The sequence below is a fragment of the Mustela nivalis genome, assembly GCF_964662115.1.
Source record: "Mustela nivalis genome assembly, chromosome: 8".
NCBI classification, from domain to species: domain Eukaryota; kingdom Metazoa; phylum Chordata; class Mammalia; order Carnivora; family Mustelidae; genus Mustela; species Mustela nivalis.
The window spans coordinates 20,021,541-20,034,936 of record NC_139027.1 but is presented as its reverse complement, the minus strand read 5'-3'; positions in this window follow the sequence as shown (position 1 = coordinate 20,034,936).

The following is a 13,396-nucleotide window of genomic DNA, read 5'->3' as shown; positions in this document are numbered from 1 at the left end:
AAAAGGATTTAGTCACTACTTTTAAGACTTTAGTTTGTGAGGAAGATGACACAATCAGAGTTATGATAAATGGTACAGAATGTACCATTAGTTGCTGCATATTATTATGTACTAAACATTATACATGTATTATTTTCCACTTTGTCTTCCATGTCATTCCTCTCTAAGCTCTGGACACATCTAATGACTTTCATGCATTACTTCTGACTCATGAGACTCCCATCAGCTGGGATGCTGGTGCTTCCTTGACTCTTCCACTGTTTATCTATGGAACTTGTGTTCAGGCTTCAAGACCCAACTCAAAGCCCACTCCCTCCATGAACCATTCCCCATTACCTCCAATCAGAACCAATAGCTCTCTTGTGGTTCCATCATACCTGGTCTAAGCTTCAGTTCAGTAGACATTCCTCCTACCTGGTAGACTGGTCAGTTCTTGAATATCTGTCTTCCCCATTGACTCATTATCTCCTCCAGGGTAGAGACCCTCCTTATGCTATGCCTCCCCACAGTGGGGAGCTCAGTATTTTGCACATCAGAGTTAGTCTACATGTCTGTTGTGCATTCAGTACCCAGCCAAGTCCTTAAAGTCTCCTACACCTGCTGGGTTAGAGAGCAGCAGTGTCAGTGGGGATAGGAGCACAAACAGCAGAGTCTGTAGGGAGAAAAACAAGGCAGTTTTCTTCTGTGACTCTGTCAAAAGACACTTCTAAAATGGAAGCAAGCCCTGCCTGGCTGAGGGAAAGAGGTAAAGACCCATGGGAGTGTCCCAAGGTCCAAGGGCACATGTGGAGAGAGCACTGAAGTGGGAGTCTAGACACCCGGAATTTGGTCTCAGTTGCTGCCAACTAATAAACAGTTGGTGGACTCGAGGGAGTATCCCATCGCCTCTCTGGACCTCAGCTTCCTTCTCTACAGGATGAAAGGGTTGCCTACCGCAAAGATTCCCTTCCGTCTGACATTTTGCAAGGTTAATGATAGATCTGGCCCTGTGATTAACGATGCTCGTCCTACAATGGCCAAGAATGTGGTCTGAGGGATGAGGGGCCCAGAGTCCTCTTCATCCATTGTTTTCCAGCATCCCATGTCCTTGGCCACCCTATGTGCTTGGCACCCCTGGGTCCCCACTGGCTGGAGGATGGGGGCAGGGGGCAAGGTGGGGAGTAAAAGAGTTGACCCTGAGTCAGACAAGCTCAGGTTCAAATTCTAACCCTATTTACTACTAGTTTACTGGAGCTTCACATGACATTCTGGTTCATCTTGTTAGACCAGACCATAAGCTCCTGCAAGGCAGAGGTAAGGTCTTACTCATCTACTCATCTCGGAATAGGGGTCTGTGGTTTGATGTAAGAAGGAGTATCCCAAACCATCTCAATATCCAGCGAGGAAGAGGCCTGAGAATGGAGGGGCCTGGTGGGTCCAGGAGCTGCAGCCGGCTCTGGTTGGTGGAGAGTGGCACCAGGGATCGTGGCTTCTGATCGTGGCCGATGGCTGGTTGAGCAGATTCAGGGTGTTTGGGGGATGACTGAGGTGTTTCTTGGTATACCCCTGAGGGAAAGACATGGAGGATTAGCCTGGATTTACAAAGCATAACCGGTCCCAGAGCAGCCGGCTTGCATTTGTCAAGAGACACTATTTGTTTAACATCTCAAGCCCAAACCAAACACAAAAGGCAGCTGTTCACAAAGGAGAGCCTCTGGGAGCCGTTGGGGAGACAGTGTCGTGCTAGGGGGTGGACACCTGGCTCTGCTCTTAGTCCTGCGGCAGAGGAGCTGGGGGAGCAGCTTTGGATACCAACTTGGGTCTCCTACAAGTAGGAGCGAGAACTGAGTGGTCTTCCCGGAGTGGCTGTAGGGATCAGGCTGGCTTCCTGTGTCTGCAGAAAGCTGGTGTCCTCCGCATTTGACGAATCCTTTCCCCTAGAGAGGGCTTCCTTGGTGGCCTCCATCTCTGGGACTGAGTATCACACTGAGATGAGCATCTTCGTATGTGTGCCGTTGAGAACCTGCTAGGAATTTTCACCTGGGCGTATACCCAGAAGGGTCCCTCAGCACTGCCGGGCTGTTCTCCGTAGCCCTGTCTTGGTTTGCTCCGTCCCCAGCGAAGCACAGGGTTGTCTGCCTGGCCCTCACTGACTCTGGTGCAATTCATGTTTCTGTTTTTGCCACTTGTATGCCTCCCAATTTTCTACTAATTCCCCCTTCTCTCTCTTTCCATTCTCCCTTTAACACCTCCCTCCCCCATGCTTGGGGCAAGGGTAGTGAGCAGAGCCCCCATTACTGGGGTCTCAGGCAGGCCAGCAGGCGATGAGAGAGATCTCGGAGAAAACCAGCCACAGTTCTCCAGCCTGGGGCGTGTGTGTGTGTGTGCGCGCGCGCGCGCAGAGAGGGAAGGGAAAGACCAGGACCGCAGCTAAAAATCTTGGACTCACAGCTTTCCCTCACCACATAGATGGGCAGACACACACATTCTCCTCTGGGTTTTACCAAGGCTCCAGAATAGTTCAAGCTAGAGGAAAGCCTAGGCGAGGAAACAGGCCGGGCGCCGGGAGCCGGCACCCCCAGGACGTACAAATTGCTGGGCCAGAGCTGGGACTCAAGCCCGGCTCTCCTAACTTCGAGCCTTTAGCCGCAAGAGAAGTTCCCTAAACTTGCTTCCTTCCCATAGCGAGAATCAAGTCCCTCAAATCATAGCAAGAATCCAGACTCAGGAGCAGCCTTGGTTCCAGCTTTCCCGATAAACACCATGTGGCTGAGGAAGAAAAGTGAGTCTGGAGATCTAGTCAACATCCTCACAAATCTTGAAACTCTTCTTTGCAGGTTTATAGCTTCTGAGGAAGGAGCAGAGGCAGCCTGTTCTCAGGACCAAACGCAATAATTATAACGGCACTTGGATGATGAATTAGTTGATGAGTATCGAGTGGTGCCTGTGAGCCCGTGAGCCCGTGAGCCCTCGCGTGTCCAGGTTGGGGAGGGGAAAGAAAGGCAACTTCCCTCCCACTGAGCAGGTTTTAGGTGTCTTTCCACCAGGGAGGGGCGGGGTCGCTGCCCTACCACGGCATTCTTTGAGCAGCATCCTATTCTGGCTCCTGTCCTGTTCTGGCTCGGGCTGCTGTTCTCCCTGCTGGGAGAGGAGTCCTGACCTCTGGGGTCCCAGTTGCTGGGCTCCTGACCCGCTGGGAGGGAGGAACTGACAAGCAGAAGCAGGTTTCAGGTCCATCCATGATTCCTGAGATGACCGAGGGGCCTCACTAACACGACGGACCTGGCCCAACCCAAGGAATTTGGGAGGCTCAGCTTGGAGAAAAGATGCACGGGGCATGGGAGCTATTTTCAGGGAGGAAGGATTAGCTTTGGTCTGGGTGGTCTAGCAGGGGCCAGGGATCTGTGGGGAGATATACCAGCAGAAGAGCTTTCAGCTCAAAATCGGTTGAACTTTCTCTACACCTCTGAGGAAGGAATGGGTTGTCCAGGAAGTGATGAGCTCCTGGTCAAGAGAAGTATGCAAGCACAACTTTATTGGTCCTTTGGGTTGAGGCTGCTTGAGAAGGATCCAAGGGGCTAGTACAGTGCCTGCTACATTGCAGGTCTGCAAGAAATGCCTTTTGACTTGGTTGCTGAATCTACTGAGTTTGGGGCTGGACTAGGCACCTTTTGAAGTTTGGTTGGACTCCATTCCACATGTCAGGAACAGTCCCTCGGAGCCAGGCACCTTGTCCCTCCAACCTCGAAATGCTCCATACCCTGACTCCTGGGAGGCCTGCTCCTGGAGTCCTTGCTAAACCACAGAGCCCTGCTTTCTCCCAGCCACCCCAACCCAACCCAAACCCCACAGACTTACATCTCATATCTGCCCGCAGAGACCCAACACTCACAGGGTGAAGTGAGGCCCAGAAGCCCTAGGACTCCAGGAAAGGAAATGGGCCTTTGGCAGGCTAATTACTGGGAGCTGATTCTATTAAGCAGATAGCTCGCTCTAGGCAAAGCAATTACATCTAATCAGCCCCTTGCAGCCGTCCAAAGGGACAGCCATTTGAGCCAGACACATGCGTGAGGAGGAACATCAAAGCAGCTTGGGGCTCGGCCTTGGCAGGCTGGTCTGAGACCAGGGGCTGCTCAGAAATTGGTTCCCTGGCCCCTTCCCCAGGCGACCAGATCTCGGGCCACAGTGGGGCTGTGGCACTGTGGAGGTGGCCCAGAACTGGGACTCAAAGACCTAGATGGAGACTTGGCTTTGCTACTAAGGAGCTGGATTTCACTGGGGAGAGTGCTTCTTCTACCTGAGCCTCAACTTCCCTGTCTGTCAAGTGAGTAGTAGAAACTAGAGAGGATTCATTCTGAGTTTAAAATGGTAGTTCATCTCAGTACAGTGTTGTGTACTCAATAATTGCTTAAGAGGGAAGTTCTTATGTTAAGCATTCTTTATTTTTTTTTAAAGAGTTTATTTATTTATTTGACAGAGATCACAAGTAGGCAGAGAGGCAGGCAGATAGAGGGGGAAGCAGGATCCCCGCTGAGCAGAGAGCCCGATGTGGGGCTCGATCCCAGGACCCTGAGATCATGGCCCGAGCCGAAGGCAGAGACTAACCCACTGAGCCACCCAGGCACCCCAAGATCTTATGTTAATGGTTCTTATAAGAAATAACAATAATCCTAATAAATACAGAGAGCAGACGGGGGTTTTTGGAGGTTATGGGTATCTTTATGGTATAGATAGTGATGAAGGCATCACAGACGGGTACTTATCTCTGAACTCGTCAAGTTGCATTCATTAAATATTAGGTTTTTGTATGTCAATCATCCCTCAATAAAGTGGTTTAATGAAAAAAGACAACACAAAACGGAAATGCAGTCTGTCTAGCCCATGTGGTTTGGATCCTAGTCCGGGATGGAACTACATGGTGCAGGGCCTAATTACTCAGACTATGCTTTTAAAAATAGCTGAAATAATATGTTTTTAAAAATGATGGATGCCCTCTTGATAGTCTTCTGTCCTCTAGAAATGTAATGAAATGTGTTTCCAAAAAACCAGCCATGATGATGATGATTATAATATTATTATTATTTTGACCATGACTTATTGGCTTCTTAGTCTCAGATTCTTGGAGGAAGCTGGATCATGCCAGAGAGGGAGAAAATGGGAGAGGAGTCCCCCAGAGATGGGGGAGAAGAGCACGATGGAGACAGGTGAGACCCCGGGCTATGGCTGTGCCCCTTCCATCTGTGTTGGCTCCCTTCCCAGAGGAAGAACTCTGTCGAAGATTTCTGGATGTTGACAAGATGCAGAGGATAGATGTGAAACATCAGTCCCTTCCAGCGCTGAAATTCTGGGATTCTCGGTTGGGACCAAGCTACTGGTGGGACCCAAAAGCGTCAGCGGGTCAGCCTTGTGCAGGGAACAAAAGGAGACTACAGCAGTGACGAGCTGTGGCGCCTGGGCCGGCCATGGCCTCTCTGTGAGTCTCAGCTTCTTCCTAAACCGCAGGAAAACGAGGGAGCAGTCTCCCCATAGCCTCTCTCACACGGTGGTTGGGGGACTCCGAGTGAGATGATGAATGCGAAACTAAGACTAATTAATTCCATAAAAAAGGCGAGAACATAAACTAAAAAAGCTTCTGTAAGGCAAAGGAAACCATCTACAAAACGACAGGCAGCCTGCGGAATGGGAGAAAACATTTGCAAATCATGTATCTGATAAGGGGTTATCATATATGTAAATAACTCCTGCGACTTGATAGGAAAAAAAAACACACGATCCAATTAAAAAATGGGCAGGTAGCTGAATAGACATTTTCCCAAAGAAGACATAAATGGCCAATGGCACACGAAAAGACGCTCAACTCCACTCACCACCTGGGAAATGCAAATCAAGACCGCAGTGAGATTGCGCCTCCCACCTGTAAGAATGGTTATGCTCTGAAAGATAAGAGATAACAAGTGTTGGTGAGGAGGAGGAGGAAAAAGAGCCCTGTGCCCTGGTGGTGGGAAAGCAAATCCAGCATCCATAGGGAAGCCCTGTATGGAGTTTCCCCCAAAACATTAAAAACAGAACTACTGTAGGATCCATATATATATATATATGATGGGTTTTTTTCTTTTTAGCAGAATTAAAATATATATATACACACACACACACACACACATATATATATATTATATATGTGATGAGTTTTTTCTTTTTTCAGAATTTTCTTTAAATTAAAAAAAATTTTAATATATGTATATGTGTGTGTGTGTATATATAAAGGAATACTATTCAGACATAAAGAAGAAAGAAATCCTGCCATTGGTGACAGCAAGGATGGAACTGGAGGGCATTATGCTGAGAGAAATGGGTCAGAGAAAGATAAATACGCTGTGATCTCACTTACATGTGAAATCTGAAAAAAAAAGAGACTTCATAGGTACAGAGAACAGACAGATGTTTGCCAGAGGGTCACGTGTGGGTGAAACGCCGGAGAGTGGTAAACGCACCAACTTCCAATGATGAGATCCGCGAGTCTTGGATGTCCTGTACAGCATGGTGACTACAGTTGACAAAGCTAACTGTATATTTGAAAGTTGCCAAGAGAGTAGATCTTTGAAATTCTCATAACGGGAAAAACATCGGTGTCTGTGTGCTGGAATGGAGGTCAACTAAACTTATTGGGGTCATCATTTTGTAATGTATACAGATGTTAAATTATTATGTTGTGCACCTAAACTAGTACGATGTTATATGTCAATTATATCTCAATAAAAGAAGAAAAAAGCTGAGAATATTATTACAAATAGCTGGGACCCAGATCTCCCTCTCCAGCCCTTTTCTCTGGTTTGATTTTCATGATTGCAGCTCTGAGAGCAGGACAGCCGTGCCCGCTTTCCCCGGCCTTGGTGATCTCTGGTGGCCGGTGCCCATGTCATTAGACCAAAAGCCTTGGTCTGTCCTCAAAGAGGAGCCCCTGGTGCTGATTGGAAAGCAGTGGCCTGGCTTGGCCATGTGCAGCCTTCGGGCATCTGTTAGGAGGAGAATTCACCTTGATTCAGATGCTGGGTTGAGGAGAGCTGATTCCTCCGCATTAGGCTGGCAGGGAAGAGGACGGGGGTAGACTAAGGAGGGGGGCGGGGGCACCAAGAAAGCTTGGATCGCCCTGCTCCTCAGCACCCCACACAAATCCTTTTCCAGGAGAGAGGCCAAAAGGAAGAAGCTACTTTCTTCCCCATGTTATTGCAAGAGTGGTGGGAGGGAAGGCTGGACCCAGAGCTTGTTGGAGAGCCTATAGTGCCAGACTGAGAATCTGCACGGCTACGTGGAAACAGCTTAGGGACACGTAAAGTGTAAGGGCAGGGCTCTTCCATCTCGAGGTCATGGCCCTCTGAGCCAAGCCTGCAGTCCTTGGAGTGGCCTCCATTGCGGTCTGCCCGTCAGACCTCTCTGGCCTCATCCCCTTTGCCTCACTTAGAACTCTTGCCACCAGCCGTCCCGCATTATTCGCAATTTCTCCAAATGCTCCCGGCTCTTTCTTGCCTTTCTGCCAGAAATACACACTCTGCCAGGGACGTCTATGGTTGCATTTTCATGCTCCCCAAAGCCCTTGGAATGGCAGCATTCCATTTTACAGATGAGGAAACTGAGGCTCACAGAGAAACAATTTGTCTAAGCTCTGATAGGTAAATGGACGAGAGATACAGCATTCGAACCCGGATCAGTTTGACTCCAGAGTCTATGCTCTCAGTTTTCTGCCACATTCCATCTTGAGAAAGTGATTGAGGGAAGAGCTGGGCAGCAATAGGGGAACAGAACAGAAGGCATTATCAGCAGTGGCCTGGCCCAGAGTTAGAGCTTAAAAAATACTAGCTGTGTAAGTGAATACACAGGTCAGAGAGGACAGCCTTAGAAAGGTCCAGGACCCAGGACCTTGGTTTGCTCCAGGAGGGACAGATGCTGGAATCCCAGTAGGACACAGGGCAGACCTGTGGGGGAGGCCAAGTGACTCTGGGTTGGGAGACAGGGCTGTCATGAACAAGCTGGTCTTGGTGACCCACCCAAGGTAGAGGTGAGGGAGGAGGCCACGCTGCTCACAGCCCAGTCCAAGCACAGTCCCTAAGCATCTCACCCAGGCAAGAACTCAGAAGTGTCTCTAAGCTGTGTGCAAATTGAAGGATGCTTTTGAGGCTTCAAGCTAGGTGCCTAGGAGAGGGGCAGTGTGATCAGCGCACCAAGAGATATCAAGGGGAAGGGACCATTCAACCACCTGGTTGAGGTTGGTCTTTGTGCTGGGGCCTCAGGATGAGACATGGCTGAGGACCTGGTCTCTGCCCGTGCAGGTCTCAGGTGGCCCAGGGATGGCGCAGTCCAGTGATCCGTGGAATCGTCAGCACCTCCAGGAGACGGAGATCTGCTAGGAGGCGGCGCTCCGGCAGAAGGGCAGGAGCCGTCAGGGAGATGGAAAAAGTGATGTCGTTAAGGAACAATGTGGCCGAAGGAATGAGCTGTAACTTGCTGGATCCAAAAGGACAAATGGGAAAACGGCTGCCAGAGGCCCAGGGGTGTCTGATGATGGCCTGACACTGCCCTGGGGGAGGGACTGAGCCCCAGCCTGGGGACCTTTTCTGTCCCCTAATACCTTGCCAAGCAAAGCTTCTGGTCTATTAATAAAAGCTTGATGAATTGAGTCGGGACAGAGAACAGAGAACTCTGCCCCGTTTCAACAGAGTAGATCTAAGGAGGCCGCTGTGAGGCTGAGGAAAAAGCACAGGGTTGGCATCCCTGGGAGGGTCTTGCCCCTGCCCAGCTGGGAGCCTCCCTTTTGAAGATGGGTTGCAAGGATTAGGTGAGACACAGGATCAGCAGTCCTGAAGCTGGGACTGGCATGACAGAAGTACTTCCTTCCCCTCCCTCTGTTCCCTCTTTCCTGGGTAAGGGCCGGGGAAAACCAACCTTAATGCAAAGCCCAGGGAGGAAGCTAGCTGGCCAGGGGTGCTTCGGCAATCTGGCAGAGGAAAGGGGCTTGCTGGGTCTGACTGGTCGGACGCGGGGTGGCGGTGGGACCGTGGAAAGATGGAGCTGGTTAGAAGCAGCCAGATACTCAGCAGAGAAATCAGTGGAAATGGAGAATCTTGAAAGAAGCACCAAAGGGAACTCATGTGTGTGTATGTGGAGTAGTGGGCGTGGGGAGGTCATCTGGTCTAAACTGTTACTTAAGAGATGAGGCAATGGGCCCAGAGAGGGGAAGGGTCAAGGTCATGCAACCTGGTGACCGCGCTTTGGCCTTGATCGAGTTGGAATCCCGTTGCTGAGTTTCCTTATTAGAAAAATCTCTGCCTAGCTCCGAGGTGATGGGGTTCCAGGCAGCCAGTGCACCAGACTTGAGCAGAAGTTGTTGTGTTGACCTTGGGCATCTGGAGAAATAGGAACATGCTTTCTTATTGTGGTCAAAATTGTTGAGAACCCAGTGAGCCCCGGCTAGGGCTCCAGCCCACCTCCCCCTGCCCTGTGGGGCCCAGTGTGCTTCAGAAGAGGGTCTCCTCCTGGGAATTTTGGGCTGGGAAGCTTTGGGGTCTGGTGGGCTGGGACTCTGAAAGGTGGTTGACCTCCAAGGGCTTGATCTGGGGAGTACAAATGGCCACACTGAGGCCTCTATTTGTCAGTGGTGACCCCAGAAATAGCTCTCTCCAATTTCCCCCCCAATCTCAGTTTTAAAAGCTCATAGGCAGTGTCCATGTGGTCCCACTGTCATCTCCATTTTTCCAAGGAAGGAGGATTGCTCCATAGTCCACCCAGACAGTAAATGGTGGAGGTGGGACCCTGGGTTACTCTCCACAACACACTGTGGTCTCTGCATCTTCCTCCTCTCTCTGCACACACTTCCAGAACCTTCCTTGGGGCCTGTGACTCCCTTCAGCTGCCAGGCCAGATCTCCTGAACTCCGTTAACTGTGAATGTCAAGTCTCAGCTCTCGTACGTGAGCATTTTTGCTTTCTGGCTGGACCAACTGTTTCCCCCAGAATTAAGAGAGGGATGCAGAAAGGGAAGGCTCCATGCCTCTGTACGCAGAGGGAAACTGAGGCACGGATCGGCTTTCACCAAAACCAGGATCCAAAGTCCCTGTCCCCAGGTCCAGCAAGAGAGACCTAGAGCTGCAGGAAAGAGAGCAGGCAGAGAAACACTGTTTTGTTTTCTTAAGCTCCCCGCTGGGACTGAGAACACCAAATCCTCTTTGAAAAAACAGAAAGGGGATTTAGAAAAAAATCAAGATATTAACCTTCTGAAGCTGGCCACCCCCATATAGAGATTAAATTGTTTCTTAAGCATTTTTTTTTTTTTCATTTCTGTAAACATCTTAATTCCTGCCAACATCATGGCCAGCCTGGACTATGGAAGAATGAAGAGTAGGACGGCCTTGTCCTGGCCACCCACCTGCCTGGACACACACACACACACACACACACACACACACACACCCCTCACACCTGGGGCAGGAGAAAGAGCATTGCAGGAAGAGCCAAACACCTGAGCTTTATTTTCAGCTCTGCCCCACAACCCTGAGCCTCTGTTTCCTTATCCCCATTCCTCACCCCAAATAGGGTGGTCGCACCAGCCAGTTTTCTAAGATTTCTTCCCAGCGCACTCTCGGGAGCTGCTGGCTCGGGAGCTGTGGGCTGGCCCCTCTCGCTTATTTCCTTCTCCCTCTCCAACCCCCACTTCTCAACGGCCCTGCTGGTGTCTTCCAGAACTTCTCGGACAGCCTGGACAGCAAGCACCGGAGGGAGGGGACCGGGAGGCGTGCCTTCTGGATCTGTAAGGGGCTAGGACGCAAATGCGAAATCACATGGGAAAGCACCCAGCCTGCAGCTGACGCTTCCCAAAGCCCCTTTCCCCGCTTCTGATCAGCCCTCTTTTTAGTTCTCCTGGATGCCCAGCCCCATCTGGGGCCAAGTGCCCTTTATCTGTCTCCCCCAGTGAAGAAGCCACATTGTTTTTTCTAGTTTCAGATTCTCCACAGCCCGTGTCATGTGGACCTCATCTGAATCCCCCAGGGGTTCTCAGGGCTCTTTGGATGAAGATCTGGACGTCACTGTGGCCTGAGAGCTCTTGTGGATCCTCTCCCCACCGCCCAACCCCACGCCCCCCACCGACCTCTCCAGCCTGGCTTTGAGTGAGGTCCACTTGCCCTCGCCCTCTGGGCTCTGGGAACCTTCTTTCAGGTCCCCATACCTACCATGTTCCTTCTGTGTCTGCCCCCATGAACCCTACCTCTGCCCAGGCCCTCCCCTGTCTCCAACTGGCACACACCTAGAAGCCCCTCTGACTGTCCCTTCCCCAGGGACGTCCTCCTTGACTCCTGACACATTAGGTCCTCCTGCTCTGGTCCTCTGGCTCCCCTTTCCTCCCTGATAATGAAGGTCCATCCCAGCAAGAAGACAAGTTGTGCCCCCAGCCTTGGATGTCTGCTTCCTTCCCCCACTGGACCATAAGCTCCAGGAGAGAAGGGACAGGCCATTGTGTCTGTTTGGATCAACACTGTCTCCCCAGCACCTGCCCAGCATCCGGCACCCACTACGTACTCCCGAGTACATGAATGAATGGTATCTAAAATTGCTGTCTTTACACACACCTGAAACGGGGCTCGGCACCTTCCATGAAATCGGGGCATAGAATTCCTTAAGATAGCTTTGCTCTTCTCTGCGTAAGTACTCGGCCGTCCCTACAGCTTCCTCCTTTTCCCTCAAGTTTCTTTTTAAACTTCTCTCTGACCTGCCAACATCATCAGCCTGATCAAGCAGCAGACTTCACATCCACGTTTCAGTTCCTTCCACCTTCTGACAAGCCCGATCGTTTTCACACCTTGATTCTGTTCTGCTGTTGGAGCTACAGCCAACAGCGGTTATTCTGGGCGCCGGGGAGGAGCGCAACGGGGGGCTAGCCCCGGCCCCGTGAGGTCCGGAAGAAGGTGCCGAGTGTCCCCAAAGGTCTTAGGTAGAGGTGGGCCGTGGTCTGGTTCTGGCTGGAGTAGAGGTTAGAGGAACCCCTCTTTGTCGTTTTCTGTTGGTATTGTTCAAGGTAGGCTCATGGAACAAAGGTTCCTTAAGGTGTTCTACAGGAGAAAGAATCTTGTGCTCAAATATATTGGAAAATGGGGCATCACTCAGAGTCAGTTCTAGTTCTAGTTCTAGTTCTAGTTCTAGTTCTAGTTCTAGTTCTAGTCAGTTCTAGCAGAAGCCAATTCTGCTAACGGAAGCTTGAAGGAGATTTATTCTGAGGATCTTGGGTAATTCACAGAATTTCCTGGAGGGCCAGAAAATCAAGGTCAGAGGCAAAGCAGCCAGGATCATGCCCAAAAGCGTAGTGTAGGAATGGCCCCAGGAAGACCCCATTGCTGCCACCATGCGGCACAAACATGCTTGCTTGTGCCGCCAGCTCGACCCACCCTTAGAACCGCCATCAGGGAGGCCTCTGGAAATAGTGGGCAGCCACCGCCACGGAACCACCACCCTCTCCGCAGTGGGTTCTGCAGCGTTCTTGCTGCTTTGCCTCACTAGCTTGGGGTTCAAAGCCCGGGGAGATGCGTCTTGTTGGTGCAGTGAGGTCACGTGCCTGCGCCCTTCCTCAGGACAGTGGGACAAGGCGAATTGGCCACTTTCACCTCCAGCTGCTGCCTCCCAGCAGAGAGGAAATCCTCACACACAGGAAGTGGGAGCAGACCCGAAGAATGACAACTGTTCTCCTCACTGCGGACCCTGGACACTTCCCTTGGGTGTCCCAGTGCTTCAGCTGTGAGTTTCTCCAGCTCGGCACTGTTGACATTTTGGACCAGAGGACTCTGTGTGGTGGGGCTGTCCCGGGCACAGCAGGACGGTTTGCAGAAGCTGGGGCCCTACTCGTCAGATGCCAGTAGCACTCCTCCAGTTGTCACAACTAAAAATGTCTGAATTCATTGCTAAATATCCCCTGGGGGGTGGCTTTTCCTGGGGCTGAGAACCACTGCTCCAGGAGATCCGTGGGAAATCTGTGATACGTTTGAGGAACCATGATTGATTTAACCTTATTGACCATGGAAAAATTTTTTTCTCTAGCACCCTTTTCTCTTATTTCGCAGAACTTACTCTGAGAAATACTGGGCTGGTCACTGGGGACCTCATTCTAGAAATATCATGGAGGTTGTGGTTGCCTAGGCCAAATGGCCTGATGTGAAAAGGGGTCTCCCTACCGTCACCTCCTCCACCTCCCTGAACAAGGCTGGGGGCCCCGAAACTCCTGCCCTATGAAGACCCCACATTCCCAGGGCCCAAGGGAGGAGCCTACAGAATGCCATTCAACTTGGAAGTCAGTCTTTTCCCCTTGGCGATGAACCTGGCCTGCAGGCATAGGTATTGCTCTAAACACTAGGGACCCTGTGTTGGGGACAAAGTCCTGCCTC